Raw genomic sequence first — 17469 nt, 5'->3', positions numbered from 1 at the left:
GGTGTTCTTTTGGTGATGCAAAGTGTTGTTTTTGTGCCAAACGCACCTTTTGGAATTGTGGCCAAAAAGTTCAACCTTGGTCTCATCAGACCATAACACATTTTCCAACATGCTTTTGGGAGACTTGATGCATTGTTTTGCAACTTTTAGCCATGCCTGGATGTTTTTCTGTACAAGAAAAAGCTCCCATCTTGCAAGTCTACCCCATAGTCCAGACATATGGAGAATACATGAGATGGTTGCACACAACCAGTACTTGTCAGAAATTCCTGCAGCTGCTTCAGTGCTGCTGCAGGTATCTTGGCAGACTCACTGACCAGTTTTCATCTAGTCTTTTCATCAATTTTGGAGGGACATCCAGTTATTTGCAACATCACTGTTGTCCCATATTTTTTCCGCTTTTTGATGACTGTCTTCATTGAGTTCCGTGGTATATCCAATGCTGTGGAAACTTTTTGTACCCTTCTCCTGACTGATACCTTTCAAGAATGAGATCTCTTTGATGCTTTGTAAGCTCTCTGTGAACCATGGCTTTTGCTGTAGCAGGCAACTGAGTAAATGTCAGGAAAATCCTACTAGGACAACTGAACTTTATTTGGAGTTAATCAGAGTCTCGTTAATTGATGGCAGGTGTGTACCCAAGAAGACGGAATGCTGCAATTAAACTTCAACAAAGTATTAGTTTAAGGGTGTGCACATTTATGCAACCAGCTTATTGTACTTTTTTTATTTTTTATATTTTACCCCTAACAGATTTGTTTGTTTTTCAACTGAATTGTACATGTTACAGGTCAAATTAAAGGTGGGAAAAGTTTTAAATTGATTTATTGTGGTCCCATTTTTTATATTACAAAAATGTGGCATTTTAACAGGGGTGTGTACACTTTTTATATCCACTGTATCTTTGGTGCTTGTTCTCAAATTAAGATCAGCTAGGTTATAAAGTTTTTATATTTGACAATAATAAGTTATTAATATATTTTAATAAAAAGTATTAAAGGGTTATCAGATATTTTATACAGTATTATGATGTTTTATTTCCTAACTTTAGGAGCTTTTAAGCTTAATAGCTTTATTTTTGAGATTGCCTTAAAGCATTTTATTTAGGTAATTTATAGATGAAATATATGTATTTTCTCATCTGTTTTTCAGGTTGAGGGCTTAAAAGATTTTAAAAAGGCATTAATTTTAACAATTTTAATTTTGGTAGCTACATTGATGTACAATTTTGTGCTATTAAATTACTTATTTGTGTTAGCTACGTTTTGCTTGTGTATATGACACTCAGCACATATCCACTGCTTTTACCTGCTAGTATTGAGAAAGTATATGTTTTGAAAGTTTTTTCTTGTATAAATCCACATATAGTGGTTAACTGGTGTAAAGTAGGGGTTCAATAATAGAATTAACTAGCTGTTTGGTTTAATAAAGAGAACAGATAAATTATTTAATAGTATTAGATTAGTTTTTGTGAGTTCGATTTTATTGCATTTTAGGTATTAATATGTCCCAATTGAATAGAGCGTTTTTATCATATTAAGTTCTGATTTGTTTAATTTGCATAATTGAGGGTATTTAGGTGGACAAGTACCTTTATTGCATTAATGGTCTCATGAAGTCCCAGTGATGCAGGGACGAAAAACGCTGTGAGGAAGTTAATGCGTTTTATGTGGATTTTTGAATAAATGTGCAGATTTTTTACTGATTCGAGAGTCTGGCATTTACTTCTAGTCCCTGTTGTGCTTTAACTTTGTCCTTTTCATTGGTGTTTGCTCTCAGCACAGTGTTTCCTAAGATTCTGTATTTTGTTTAGTAAGTTTTAGATTGACTGTCAGCTGACTAATCATGTGATTATATTTGGTACTATTTAAATGAACTTTCTAAGTATGATTTAGCTCCAATGAAGTTCTGACATATTAATGAACAAAAGCACTGAACTACTCTCATAGTTTTTCCCTTTGTGTATAGTTTGATGCTCTTTTAATCTCCATTTGGTTTAAATGTTTGCAGTGTTTTAGTTCTGAAATCTATGTTTTGTAGAATCTGTACATACTGGAGAAACTGATACCTGTACATTTGAATGTTATGTTGCTATACTAAATAGAATAAAATAGAAAGATCTTACAAAAATGTTGAGCCTATAAACATTTTGGTAAAGTAAGCTTTTATCAGGAAATGTCTAACCTAACTCTTCTACAAAGGGTTAATAGGTGGAAAAGAACAACAGATGTCTGCCTTCCTAACCGATGCTCCTGAGCATTTAATGGAAGTCAGACCTGCAATTTGTGATGCATAAACATGAGGTAATTAAGCTGTTCAAGCCATCCAGCATTTAGATGCAGTATATGGAGTTTATACAAAAGACCGATACACCTGGTCTTTCCTTACCTTCTAAAGTATCAGTTTTGGTCAGCCATATACAGTGATTACCTCTGTTTTTTTTTTAGTATGTCTCAGTCCATCTTTTGTCAGATGACCCACTAAGCAACTACTCCTAAATATACCCTATAAATGGTAGCATTTCTAAAGTCTTAGGCCTGAGATTTATTAATTGCAATGTACACTCCAGGAGCACCATGTGACCAACTAAGCACAACAGTGGTAAAGTAATATTTCTAAAGTAACATATTCTTCAACAGAAGGAAAACAGACCACTACTATTTCTTAAATTTTTTTTAGCAAATACCACCACTGTAAAACAGTAGAATAGATGGATGCATCAGCATAGGCCTTATATACATATAAATGAACCATTAAAGCACTTTCATTCACAGAAATGCATACATATTTAATACTCTTAACATTTATGTTATAAAAATTGCACCTGGAATGATAACTTACTACAGAGTACAACATTAATGAAACATAAACTCAAGTCTGCCATACAGTTCAAGGATGTAAATGAGCATCTGCATTAAATGGTTGGAATGTCATCGACCAATCAATTGGATAACAGATTTTAATAAATTTAAAATAAAATAACCATTCAAAATTAAATAACTATAATAAACATTAAACATAAAATTAAAAATAATAATTTAATAATCAATTATTAAGTACACCAAACATAATTACAAGATTACATATTTCAGAACTGCATTCTGGAAAAAGGGCTGAATCAAGCCTATGTGTTAATACAAAGTTAACAGTCAATCTGTCAGACTATACATTTCAGTAAGCCTTGATCAGAATGACTCCCCATAAATATATTTTATTTAAAGTCATGCCCTCTATCGCTAAACAACAATCAGGTATGTGTAGGTCCGCTTTAACACTGCCTTGGATCATCTTTCTTTTCTAAACTTTTTGCTGCTGACTAAAATCACGCAGCAAACATACTTCTTCACCATCACTCTGTATCTTAAAAACCATGAGGTGGGTTTGCAGAACATCAGGTAGCTTTAAAGTTAGAGCAGGGCCTCCTGACTGGGTCTGACCATACTGGTTTCCTCGGTCATAGCATCTAGGAGAAAGATAAGCCAACAATTCTTCTGAGAGCTTTACATAAGATAGAACATCTGGATGTGTATATCTGCTATGTGGAAGCCAGTAGAATCAAGAAATATTTTTCCCATTGTTTCCACCCGCTCAAGTATCTAACCATCCACTGAAAGCAACACAAAAGCTAACTGAAGAAAGCAGATGGAGAACATTGTTAGTTTGACTACAGATGTAAACATGACTATGTTTCATGCTTGTGATATACGCATAACTATTCTCCATGCTTATTAACTTCTATGTTCTCTTTATTTGCTTATTTTTTAATTATAGTACTTCAAGATCTTTTACCATGCAGCTGTTTCATAGTTACTTGAGTGACTTCAGCTCAAAAGCTTCTTGATTACTTTGTAAGATGAATGACCTGGAAACTGCAGTCTATAGGCTGGAAGACATTTATGCTTCAACCACTGCCCCAGGGCATTTGAATCAGTTTGTGGAAGGTCACATCAGAATACAGTAACAAGGAAGGAGAACAAATACAGAGAACTCACAATAAAGAAAAGTAGTGTTAGCATGCCTCTGTGTACTGAAAAGCACTGAAGCATTAACATTTTTCTTTATTTTGTCTGGCTAGACATTTAATTATTTCTTGTAACCATCCAAGGAAGCTCCTTTGTATCTCTTCTGGATATGATCAGTTCTAATCTGTTTTTTTTTTTTTTTTCTGTCAGCTATGGCTTTCACATGAGACATAATATTCTAACTTTTCTGTTATTTACAAAGGAATAATCTTTCTTCAGACAAGACAGGTCAGGCCACATCCTTGCTCTTTCTTTGCAAGTTCTCATAATGAAGTAATCTCTATCCCCCATGTGGCAAGCAGTTGCATACGTTATGGTTTAGGGCTCTTGTTTTACTATTGATTTATTATTGATTTGAATGGGTCCAGATCTGACAAGATATGGACTGTAAGACAATGAAATTTAATTTGTATTAAAAGTGGCATCAGCTAACTGTAGAGATCAGTCCCAAACATAAGTCTCACTCAAGACTCATTGGCTCTTCAGGAGGCTTTGCCTCTTGCTCCTTCTCTAATTTTTATAATTTACTTTGAAATAAAAACCCGGGCTGTGCATGCAAATGGTATGCTGTGATTAGTGTACTACCCCCTGTAAATAAACTAAATAAATTAATCAATCATGTTCACAATACACAAAGCAAAAACTGACCTATTTCCATGGTGCAAATTTGGATGGTGTACCCAAATGAGTCCTATGCTCTTGGTTGACCTGTGCTCCAATGAAATGGGAATCATTGCCTTAGTTTCAGTGATTCTTGTCTGGGCTGTTAAATACAGTGAGATCCTAGAGCAGTGAAAGTTAGGAGGTTTCTTCTCACCCAAGGTTATACATTCGGGTCTATATCACATCGTCGAACGTGTATAAGTTCGAATGATGTAATATCGAACCCAAAAGTCCAAAACTGCACAATAACGAACACACAGAACAGCGATTTCTTTCCCAAGGAAATAAATCGCTGTTTCCTAACAAAAAAAAAAAATCATAAACCTTAAACTAAAACTAAAGTGGGGGGCTTCGACTCCCACATCCTCCAACGTGGGGGGCTGTGCCCCCCACACCCCCCTACTTAAATATATAAACTCTGAGATGGCACCACAGTGGAGGAAATAGCAAAGCCCAGAAAATGTCCCACCGATTTTTTTCCCTGGGAAAAAACTGATGTGCCGTGGCTTTGCTATTTTTGTGTTTTGGACTTTTGGGTTTGATATTACATTGTTCGAACTTATACAAGTTCAACAATGTGATATAGACCCTATGCATTCTTCGATTTAGAATACATACAGATGCAGGGGTGGTGGTGCAAGGGGGTCAAAAACTCGGTTAGCTTTTTTTGCTGACAGTGTGTGAACAGGACTTTTTTCAGTGGAAGGGCTTTCCACAAATGTGGACTCAATGTTTAACCATCAAGCCTGCACAAACACTAGGCAATAACCTCATGAAATACTTACAGTTTCAGAAGACATGCACATTCTTAATCATGCACATTAAACACACACAAACACACACACACACACACACACACACACACACACACACACACACACACACACACACACACACACACACACACACGCACACGCAGATTTCTGCTGTACTGCTAAAAGTTTAGTAAGTAACACCACATTTAGGATGCCATGTTGCAATCTCTCTGATTTTTCCTGGATTAGCAAAATAATCTTTGAAAAGATATACCTCTCAAAACTCACTTTTGAAGACCCAAAACAGAAAACAATCAAGAATGAATTCAAGTAGTTCATGTCAGACAGGAAGGAGGAAGTTTTGTCTACAGAATCATCATGCAGCAGTGTGTTTGCGCCTGATGCTAACACTGAATGAAAAACTTGAGTGAAATGAAAAAACAATATAGCACAGAAAGAGAAGTAGAAGGTGGAGCCAAAAGGTAGCTGCATTGCTGCAGAAATCATGGAGCACTGAAAGGCTGCTTAACTTACTCCAGACCCATCAGCCAACAGGGTAATCATTCTTGGTCTGAGCAGCATAGCTCATATTTCAGCTCTGAGTTGAATAATGCTCAGCAAATGCTGTCACACATTCATTATGTCCTTTCTGCATTGAAGAAGTCTCCGCATGTCCATTCAGAGCAAACAGTGGTTAAGTGAAAATCTGAAAATAACCCAGTTTAAGGAAAATTAAAACAATGAGTAAAAAGGTCACACAGAAAAAAGAAAGTGGTTAAAAAACACAAAAAGAAAAATCTAACAAAGCTAGACTTTCCACTGTGTGATTCCTTAAACCTCTTGTACTAGAGGCGACGTGGGATATATGCAAATTACCTTTAAGGATGTCAGGTATTTCAGCTAAATGACAATTCTAAATGTGCATGATGTTTTTTTTAAGTTTAGTTATAGGACAAATTCAGACCAAAAAAAGCCAAACCCCAATAGCTGTGGACATGCATGTTTCTGCCTTATGGCATTATCAGCACAGCATAGGTGGACTATTTAGGTAATATTTGGAAACACAGGGTTGTTGTACCCAACTGATCTCCATAAACCATAGGGTGACTGCAAAATATCCCAACTAACAAACTAAAAGAATGAGTAAAAAGGTCACAAAGAAAAAAAAAACAATCAGTTAAAAAACACAAAAAAGAAAAATCTAGCAAAGCTATACTTTCCATTGTATGATTCCTTAAAAACCTCTTGTGTTAGAGGCAACATGATATATATGCAAATTACCCTTTAATGATATCAGGTGATTCAGCCAAATGGAAATTCTGAATGTCCATGACTTTTACTTTTAAGTCTATTTATGGACAAATTCAGACCAAAAAAGCCAAACCCCACTAGCTGTGGACATGCATGTTTTTGCCTTCCTATGGCATCATCAGCACAGCATAAGTGGAATGTTTGGCTAACATTTTGAAACACAGTGTTGTCCTACCAAACTGATATCTATAAACCTTATGAAACACCTGATGTCCTTAAAGGGTAATTTGCATATATCCCATGTCACCTCTAACATAGTTTAAGAAAACTAGTAATATGATATTTCTTTCAAGCTTCAAACTAGGGTTTGATTTTAAAGGCACGTGCATTATTATCAATCAATATACATCATTTTATGGAAAAAGAAATACATTTTTTTTTTTACATTTTACATTTGTTGACCGGTGCGGTGGTGGTGCTGCAGTAGCATTGTCGCCTCACAGTAAGATGTTGTCCTGTTCGATTCTCAGCTAGAGCGTCTTCTGTGTGGAGATATGCGTGAATGGGCATACCTTCATTGAAGGTTGTGCATCAGGGCTGGCAACTCGGCACATAAAAATCTACTGCCAATCATTAGAGGACCGAAGTTCAACTGTAGCGACCCCTAACCGGGAAAAGCCGAAAGACACAACAACAACAACATTTGTTGACCGTGATTGTCCAACTGAGCTGAAGAGCCCTTTTTCAGCAGAGGCCCGAGGAGAAAAGATCCAAAATATTATACAATTTTCATTATAAATTAGCATTAACCAGCAGTGTTACAGGATTATTACAAGGCATTAAGTAGCAATACAATGTTATACAATGTCAATAATCAGGAGTATAGCAAAACTATTTCAAGATATATAAAAAGAAATATCTCATTAAGATGAATATAGTTTTTGGGAAAGTGGTTACAAAACCCAGTTTTATCATAATGTAGTTGCATGAAGGCAAGACAATTACAATAGAATGTTTCTGAGAGGCAATTTGCTTAATAGATTTTAGAAGACAGTAGAAAGAGTAGTCAAGGAAAATTAGTGAGAACTAGTGAGAAGAGTGAGTTAAGGGAAGAAAGTAGATTAAGGTATGGGAAGTAGGAGATGTTTAAGGAGGGAGAGTGCAGTGGCAGGACCAGTAACTTTTAAAGTGCTCTTTGGTGGCTGCCTTAAATTGTTTAGGATGTGTAAGGGTCCTGGTTTTTAATGGGTGACTATTCCAGGCAATAGTGGGGTGATAGCTGTACATGTTGCGTCCAAATTTAGACTTGGGTTTGTAGATTTGTAGTAGGTCTTGGTTAGAGCTTCGGAGAGGTCTGGAGCGAGACTAATGGGAGATGAGAGGAGATAGTGTTGGGCAGTAGGAAGGCTGGTATAGGATAGAATAGATTATCTGGAGCTGAGAGAGAAGAAGCTGGTGGGGTAATTCAAGCCAGTTTAGGTATTTTAGAGAGAGACAGTGACGGGATTTGTAGGTTTGTTGGTTAGCAAATCTAGCTACCTTGTTGTAGGTAGATTCTTGTTTGGTCAGGAGTGCTGTGTTAAGATTTGTGAGATTTTGAGAATTGTACATTAGACTGGGTAGAAAGTAGGTAAGAGAGAGTAATCTTGGCTTCAGAGGTAAGGAATTTCTTGTTATGGTAAAGGAGCCCTAGCTTTGAATGAGTCATTTTGATACAGTTATTTACATGCAAGTCAAATTTAAGCTGATCATCAATGGTTACGCCTAAGAGCTTAGTGCTGGATTCTACCTGAATGGGAGTGTTATTAAGGGACTGTATGGAGAAGGAGGGTTTAATATTGTTGAACTCTTTAGGTAGGAAGAGTAACAGCTTTGTTTTTTAATTGGTCAAGCATGTTATCGATGAACTTGAAACTTACCATGATTTGGCAATATTGTCTGTAGATGAGGGTGGGGCAGTGGTGGTACAGGATTGGACCCAATACAACACGGAAGCTACAAGACATTTAGTTGACAGTCATTATTATACTCATATGTCATTGGACCCAACTCCTGGCTTCAAGAAACAAATCAACCAGTTTTTGGCATCAGCCAAAAATGAGGGAATTGTCACAGACAACACACTACCTCATGGTGCCTGACCCATCCAGTCCATACATATATTTTTTACCCAAAATACACAAGAATCTGGAAAATCCACCTGGTAGACCTATAGTTTCAGGTAGGGGATCACCCATGGAACCATTATCCCAGTTTCTGACACAGTATCTCAAACCACTTCTGAAATGGGTTAGGGCCTGCATTCAAGACACCACGGAATTCCTCAAAATCATCTCAGAGATGCAGCTTGAGCCTGGATGGTTGCTCTGCACCCTTGATGTTTCTTCATTGTACATCAACATTCCTCACTGGGCAGAGATGGAAGAATTAGAATACTGGTTATATAAGTCAGAGCTGTACCAACCAGGTTTCAACACCTTTTTACTTTGCCTGGCCGAACACGTTCTTATGAAGAACGTGTTCTATTACCAGAATAAATACTACTTACAAATACAAGGCACTGTCATGGGAGTCTCATTCGCTCCCATATATGCTGATTTATTTATGGCCCACATTGAGGAAGAGCTCATCTATGACAACTCACACAACATCTATCTAGATGAGATTGATATTTGGAGAAGATACTTGGATGACTGCTGGTTAGTATGGAGATGAGACCCTGATTATCTCACAGAGTTTGTCGGACATTTAAATGACAACAGATGGGGTATACAATTTACTGTTACCTATGACATCAATAAGATCACTTTTCTAGATGTCTTAGTAGGAACAATGATTATACTCATACATCAGAAGTATATTGCAAATACCCCTAATACAATTCCCTTCTCCATGCTATCAGCTTTCGTCCTCCACATATTTGCAGAAACATCCCAAAATCACAATTTTTGCATATGAAATGCATATGTTCAAATGATGCTACTTATCAGGTATGTCAAGAAGACCTTACTACTAGATTCAGGAACAGAGGACACAAAATGGGGAATATCTTTCAGGCCAGACATTGGGTGGCTAATCGTAATAGGCAAGATCTCTTAACATATAGGGACAAGACTAAGAACAAGAATTCAACCATCCGACTGGTCAATACATATGGTAGAAACACTGATGTTCTACTCAATAGTATCTGCAGACATTGGAACATACTTTTGGCAGACAACAAATTATGCGAGTTTCTGGATGACAGATGTCATTTTTCCTTCAGGAGAGGCAGGAATTTGGGCTCATTCTTAAATCATTACAAACATGGTTGAAGAAGTAAAGGTGACCCTATAAAAAACACTCTTGTCAGGGATCAACTCAAGGGTTGTTTTCCCTGTGGCCATTGCACTCACTGCAGAAGGACGATGAAGACATGCCAGTTTAGCAGCAAAAATACTGGGCAAGTATTTGATATTTCCTTTTTTGCTGCCAGACTGACTGGGTGATATATTTAGCTACCTGTAGCTGCTCTGCATTTATGTGGGACAAAAGTCCAGGCCTTTAAAATTCAGAATCTCTGAACATTTAAGTGACATCAGACACAAGAAGCTTACGAATGCCTTATACAAACATACTGGGGTACATAAGAATATATCTTTTACTTTTACTGTGATTGATAGAATTACTGGACAGAGAACAAACAAATCAGGTTGGCATCAGACATTAAATAATAAAGAGAAAAAAATGGATCATCAAACTGGGGGCACTGTTTTCACCAGGGCTTAATGAATACCTTTAATTGGTATGGTCAACTGAATAATTAATTTACTAAGTTGGAGCTTCATTTAGTGGTAAGCTATAAAAGGGAGAACAAGTGAATATGTTTTACTGCACTGAAGAAGGCTTTGCATTTTTACAGCCAAAACTGGTCTGTTTTGTCTCCTTTTCATGCCTTTGAACTAATAAATATAACAGTTTATGCTACAGTCTGCTGGCTCACAATTTTTTACTGGTTGTTGGAGAGCCATGTTTCAACTAAGTAAAAAGATGCCTGAGTAGCTGAGAAGAGCTTAGAGGGAGAGTTGGCTGTGGTAATGACTGTAGAGTCATCTGCGTATTGCACTAAAGATGACTGAGGATAGGAGATATAGAACTGATTAGTAAAGATATAAAAAAGTAAAGGCCCTAGGATATACCCTTGAAGTATACCTATTTTTACAGGGAGAGGAGGGGAGAGTACAGAGTGCCATCAAACTGACTGAGATCTATCAATGAGGTAGCTGGAGAACCATGCAACAGTATCAGAGGAGAAGTTGAGGTTATACAGTTTGTGTAGCAGAAGAGAGTGTGAGACGGTGTCAAAAGCTTTTGAGAGGTCCAAGGATAGGCAAGAAATACATTTATTGTCATCCATGGCTATAGAAACAGTGTTGAGGAAGGATAATAGAGCTGTAGTGGTGCTATGTTTGGGTCTGAAGCTGTGTTGGGTGGGTGTAAACAGATTTACCTGTATTAGATACTGCATAACTTGTTTATGAATACATTTTTCGAGTACTTTAGAGAGAGGGGAGAGGATAGCGATAGGTCTAAAGTTGGAGATATCAGAGGAGTTACCTCCTTTGTGTATAGGTAGAGTGTAACATTGTTTCCTGATGGAAGGGACTTTAGATTCAGAGATAGAGCAATTAATTAGGATAGATACAGGGAGAGCAAGAGAGTCAGCTGCTAGTAGAAGAAAAGTGGAAGGAATATTGTCAGCTGATGCTGAGCATGTTTTTAATTTAGAGAGTAAAGTTTTGATGTGGCTTAGTAGATACAGGTTTGAGGGAGAAGATATTTGAGGAGATAGTATTAGGAGTAAGTTCAGAAAAGTTGGAGATGTTAGTAGTAGAGGAGTTTGGGTTAGGGTTCAGTAGCTTAGATATTGAATCGATAAAATAGGTATTGAAGATAGTGGCAGTTTCTTCAGATGTCTTGTCTGGGCATGGATTGGGGAAGGTAAGATTACTGGAATAGAGTTCCAGAATTTTTTAGGATTAGATTTAGGATTAGATTTTAGGGCTGTGGGAGGTTTGTTATAGAAGTCCTTTTTATCTTTGTTTATGTGTTTTTCTGTCAGATTTCTTAGTTCTTTATATTTTTGCAAGTCTGCAGGGAGCTTAATTTGTGGCCATTTTTTTCCATAATTTGTCTCTAGTTATCATAAGGGTACAAGTGGCTTTTGAAAGCCATGGAGATATGGTGGACTTAATTCGGACTTTGCGAGGGGGAGCAATTGAGTCTAAGATGCTAAGAAAGGTGGAGTTTAAAGCTAGGTCTGCTTCTTCTAGTGGGAGTTGGGTAAGGAATTTTCAGTTTACTTTAGAGAGGAGGGCATTAAAAGTTTCTGGATGGAAGTTACAGAGTCTGCAACAAGTGATAAATCTAGGAGATTTTGAGAAGTGGGGAGTGAACCTAAGCAATTTTATAGGGGAATGATCACTCAGGGTGTTTGGTAGGGTTTCAGGGTTATGATATTTGGAAGGATTAGATACAAGTACCCAGTCAATAAGAGAACTAGATGTGTGAGGGTCATTTGTATGAGTAGGATGGGAGATTAGCTTTGTAATGCTATATAAATTAATATGAGTATTAGAGTTTGGATTACTGATTGTTAACCAGTTAATGTTGACATCCCCAAAAAGGATAGCTTTATTGAGGATGTGTTGAGAAAAGTATGAAATAATATTTTCAAGCAGGGGAATGTTGTCTCCTGGAAGAATATAGATGGCCGCTACTGTAATAGTGGTGTGATCATTGATTTTAAGGTTAGCTGTAAGTAGTTCAGCAGGAGAAAAATATGGGCTAGGTTTCATAATACTTGTAATGGTTAGGTGGTTGGAGTAGAGGATGGCTACGCCACCCCCTTTTTTGTTTTGGTGATCTATGTAGAGTATATGATAAATAGGGGAGAGAATGTCTTTATCAGAGGTTTGGGGTTTTAGCCAAGTCTCTGTTAGGGTGATGACATCAGGGGTGTGGAAGGCTATCCAGGCATGGATTTCACTGACTTTGTTTAGAATACTACAGGCATTCATAGAATAAAAGAAATATGCTTGTTTGGAAAGGATGAGTTTATTAAGTAGAGAGAGGTAGAGTTATGCATGGTGGGGTGACGTATGGGACCAGGATTTGGATGCATGTCTCCTGATAGAAGCAGGGCTACATGAAGGTGCTAAAGATTGAATTTAAGTGGATTGTAAGTCAAATACTTAGTCTTGGTTTTAGATGATAGAGAGTGAGGGGGAGGAAGTTTGATTTAAGGCACAGGGATATTCATGGAAAAGATAGAGGAGGAGATTGTAATAGAGTACTGCAGAGATGAGAAGCAGTTAGTGTGGGGATTAGTGGGATCTCTATGGACAGGTGGTAATGGAGTAGTATAAGGTGTAAGAATAAGAAGAAGTAATGGAGGCAAGAGGACAATAGAGAAGGTTGCAATAGCCATGGCCTAAGGTGGGGAAGTAGGATTGGGGTGGAGTGAGGAGTGGGTAGAGACTAGGAAAAGTAAGTTGTTGGGCCTGTTGGAGAGTTGAAGTAAAATTTAAGTGAAACAACTTGTAGGGGGAGTAGGAGATATGTAGGAAGAAGGAGAATTTGCAGCAGACTAAACTATGAAGTGATAAGTAGGGGAGGGTAAGGTGTTTAGAATGTTTTACCAGACAGGAAGGGGTAGAGTTAGGGCTGGAAGGGATTAGGTGGTTAGGTATAAAGGAAATGATATGGGGGGGGGTGGGAATGGGGATGGGAGAGGAGCAAAGTGAGCCTGAGCATAGCAAGGGTGAACGGAGCAGGATGGGCCAGGAAACAGCAGTTACCCCAAGAAACAATCAGCAGGCCAGGAGGGAAACAGAAAGGAGCACACAGTGAGAGTCAGCAGGTAAGTAGAAGAGCTGGGGATGTGCAGACAGAGAAGGAAGAGATGTTATAGTGAGGTATACACAGGTATTTGCAGTAAGATAAAAACAGTTAAAAGGAAACCACAAACAGAAAAACAAAAAGAGTATAGCTAAGACACAGTTGACACTAGGGTGGTGACTAACTTATAGATGGCAAAAAGAAACAGAGGCAAGGTTTTTAAACAGGTGAGTATGAGGGGGGGGGTCTCAGTGGTATGCAGGTATCCTATACAGTAGACAAAGTAAAACTAATTTGTAGTATGAGCTTAGAACATATTTTTAGTGTAAACTGGCAATACAGTAGAGCACAGGCATAATTCCAGGAGTTGAAGCAGTATCAGTAAACGTAGACACAGGCTTGAGGGAAGATACTTTGCTTTTAAAACCGAGGGAAAACAGGAGGGGAGAGAGTGTGTTGAATACAAAAGCTAGGGAAATAAAGAAAAACAGCGGTACTATACACTCAACTACTGATAACAGCGAGAGAGGAGTTAGTTGAGATAAAATATGAAAAATACAGAAATAAATAAAATAAAGTACATATATTAACTTTACAGATTAGAGAAGTAACAATGTGAGACAAAAGTTCAGTAACTTACTTCTGCTACAACACTTTCACATAACAATGGTAAAACTATTAACCGTGATGTCTTTGTGCAAAAACAACTGACAATAAAAATGTCAGCTGTACTTCATATAGTAAACATGTGCCATTTTGTAGTTGAAATACTAAATACTAATCTAATCTAAACTAAGATAAAAAGAGAGCTGTAAGGAGACAAATTTGCAGACTGTGCTGTTGAAAAATGCATACAAGGCAGATATAGAGATAAGCTCACACATATGAGGTATGAAACTTATGTAGAAAATGCTGATTACTATTTACTCTTTAGTCCCCTCAACTTTTCTACAGAAAAATGCCTGTGGTTATCAGTTTATTAACTGTTGTGCAATGATGTTTACAGTCTAAGACACTGAACAGAAATGCATGTCTTATTTAGTGCCAAATGTATAAATAACTGTAGCTAGACAAGGGCCTCTCAAATTTCAGTGACAAGTATGATCCTTTTGGCTAAAATATCCTTAGCTTCCGGAGATTTTTGAAGTGAAAATTATACCGTTAAGTTTCTAAAATACCTCATAAGACAAAACATTGTAATATTTAAGTATAACTGCATTATACTAAAATCTGTATTAAAAGTATAAAATCAGAGGTAAAAACAGCAGACAAATAACACAATTCATCATTTTCTAAGATCACTGATATACATAGCTAAATACTGGATATGACACCAAGTGATCCCTCAAACATCACAGCACATGGATGCCTTGTAGGAAAGTCTTACAGAATAAAAATATCAAATCAGTATTTCAAGGGAAGTCTTGTGCACTGGGTAAAATGACAAATTCAGCACTGCATTTCCACCATACATATATAAAGATGCAATGAAGAATGAGCTTTGCATGCAGACATAAAAACAAATAATTCATACATGTTCAACTTTACAGAAGTTGCATGACACAAATGCATCACTTAATGCGGTCAGTAGTAGTCTATCAAACATCTAGGAAGTATTTTAGTGGTGACCTGATGGATGCAGTAACAGATGTTTTCTAATTGTTTCAGACAGTATCCAGCAATATGTGGAATACAAAGCAAAGATGCTATCTCTGCATCATGGGAAACCTATACAGTATACTGCATTTGTTTTAATGTTATGTTTGAAAATAACTGTCCTGATCTAATTTCTAAAAGTGAGTCACAGGTTAACCACAGCACAATATGAAAACAGAAAAGCACACACTGTCAGCAGTTGCTATGTCTATCTTCATGGCAGGATGATTTGAAGATTCTGGAGAGAGAAGCATGTTAACTTGGTTACTGTTTGCCACAAACATTTTGAATTGAATGAGGGCTCATCACTGCTTTTTAAGTGTACTAGGCATTCAGATATGCTGCATATGCTCTATTTGTTCATAGCTGTAATCAATATAGGAAGAAACAGTAGAGATGAAATATGTATTAAGATGATCAAGCAAAGCTGTTTCAGGTTCCATTCCTCTTCTGTTTTGTATCAGCAATCACTAGATCATATCTGCAGACACAGATGTGTCATTCTGTACAGCAGAGTAAAATGTATAGCTTACACTGCACATTACATTTCCATGAGCAGCGTGTTATTCACAGATAATAAAACTCAAGTGGTGGCAAATCTTGACAGTGTATGTAATTGTCTGGAGTCATTCACAGTAAAAATTTTATTACCCAAATAACTTACAGAAAATTAATCAACATATTTCTAGCAAAATCGTATATAAGTAATCAGCAGTGATGAGAATAAAACTGATTAATGACCCTAATTTACATCTCAACAGACTGTGCTCAATCTCTTGAGGAAAAGTTTCTTAGAGGAACCCCTACTACACATAAACAAAAAATGATACTTACACAATCTGGTAGCTAGGAAATCAATCTAAAATTTCAGTGAATCACATATTCAAAGTTTTAATTTATCAGCATCAGAGCATCTTGTAGCAGAGGCAAGCCATGTGCAGATATCTAGGGTCCCTCAGAACTGCACAATTTTTTTATATAATCATGTTGCATCTATTTGCTTAATATCATTTCTTAACAATGCAATAATGCATTCCACTGTATAAAAATAAACTAAAAGATTATTTTCTTTTGTACTGAACAGTTTCTAGCGAACACACAACAGAAATAGACTAGTTTTTTTCAGCTACATTGTTACTTCATTTTTAGAGAATGGCTATTATGCAAACATTTTGAATTGAGTATAAATAAGGATCCATTATAGATATCATCTAATTTTAGTTTGCACCAGTTTTCACAAAGCAAGTGTAGGATACCATGCTGGAAGGAAAGCAGTGCAAAATGGGGAAATCTGTCGACACACACCAAGCTAAAGGGGAAGGTGGTTCAGAAAGAACTGGCTGGCCTTAGAAGAATAAAGCACAGGGCCCAAATAGGCTAAATCCCTTAGTTCTCAAAAATCTGGTCAGTGAGTTAGCAGACTCCCTCAGGGAGTTCTTAAACAGATCCCTGGCAGGTGTACAACTGCCAGAGGAAAGTGTGAAACCTTGTACATTGTTTGTATAACAGCAGCATGGACAGTCATAAAAAGAATCCTGAAGGGAAGATTTGTAACGTTTATCTCCTGAAGGAGCTATTAGCAAATCCAGTTTTACAGCCTGGTTACAGGTAACAGATGAAAATCAGTAGGATACAGTTGACCAGGTCTTCAACAAGGTCATCAACTCAAAGCTACACAGGAGGACAAAAGGAAAATTGAACAGTATGGGGTACATACCTTTCAAACTACTGGTGTAAGAAATCTGGACAAAGTTTAAATAATGGGAGGACAAGGGCCCAAAAATAAGGGCAGATTTTAAATATTGCTCTTACAAGCTTTGGAAGTTGCTAGAATAAAAGGATTGGTGTTGACATGCATTTTCTGAAGGATAAGAAGTCTGAAACTCAAACATATGTCATTATTTAGTGATTTCAATCCTCAGTGATTATCAGAAAAAGAACAGACCAAAAATATGAGGCAAAAATCTGGGCATTCTGTGAAAATCTGGATAGTTGAGAGGTATGGTGGGGTAGTACGAAGTAGGTTGTAATAGGAATAGCATCAGGAATTAGGAAAGTGTGTAGTGAATTACGTTATAGGTCTGTCCTGGGTCCTGTACACTTTCAGTGTGTTTGTCTCAAGCATGAAGGAAATGAGAAGAGGATCGGCTTCATTGCTAATGAGAAAGAGACAGGTACAAGCAGTGAAGGATAAAGGATGAGTCTATCAAAGGATTTGGGAAGGTTAAGCAAATGGGTAAAAG

The 17469-nt window shown here is 37.1% G+C and overlaps 1 protein-coding gene across 1 annotated transcript in view; it reads right to left on the bottom strand.

Annotated features, from left to right (window-relative positions):
• Positions 1 to 17469, bottom strand: part of GLP1R (glucagon like peptide 1 receptor) — a 3029130-nt gene that overhangs the window by 2665557 nt on the left and 346104 nt on the right. The gene's annotated exons all lie outside the window — the stretch shown is intronic.

Source organism: Protopterus annectens, chromosome 1.part1 (assembly GCF_019279795.1).
Source record: "Protopterus annectens isolate FY-2018-M chromosome 1.part1, PAN1.0, whole genome shotgun sequence".
Lineage (NCBI taxonomy): Eukaryota > Metazoa > Chordata > Ceratodontiformes > Protopteridae > Protopterus > Protopterus annectens.
This window is presented reverse-complemented; position numbering and strand designations above follow the sequence as displayed.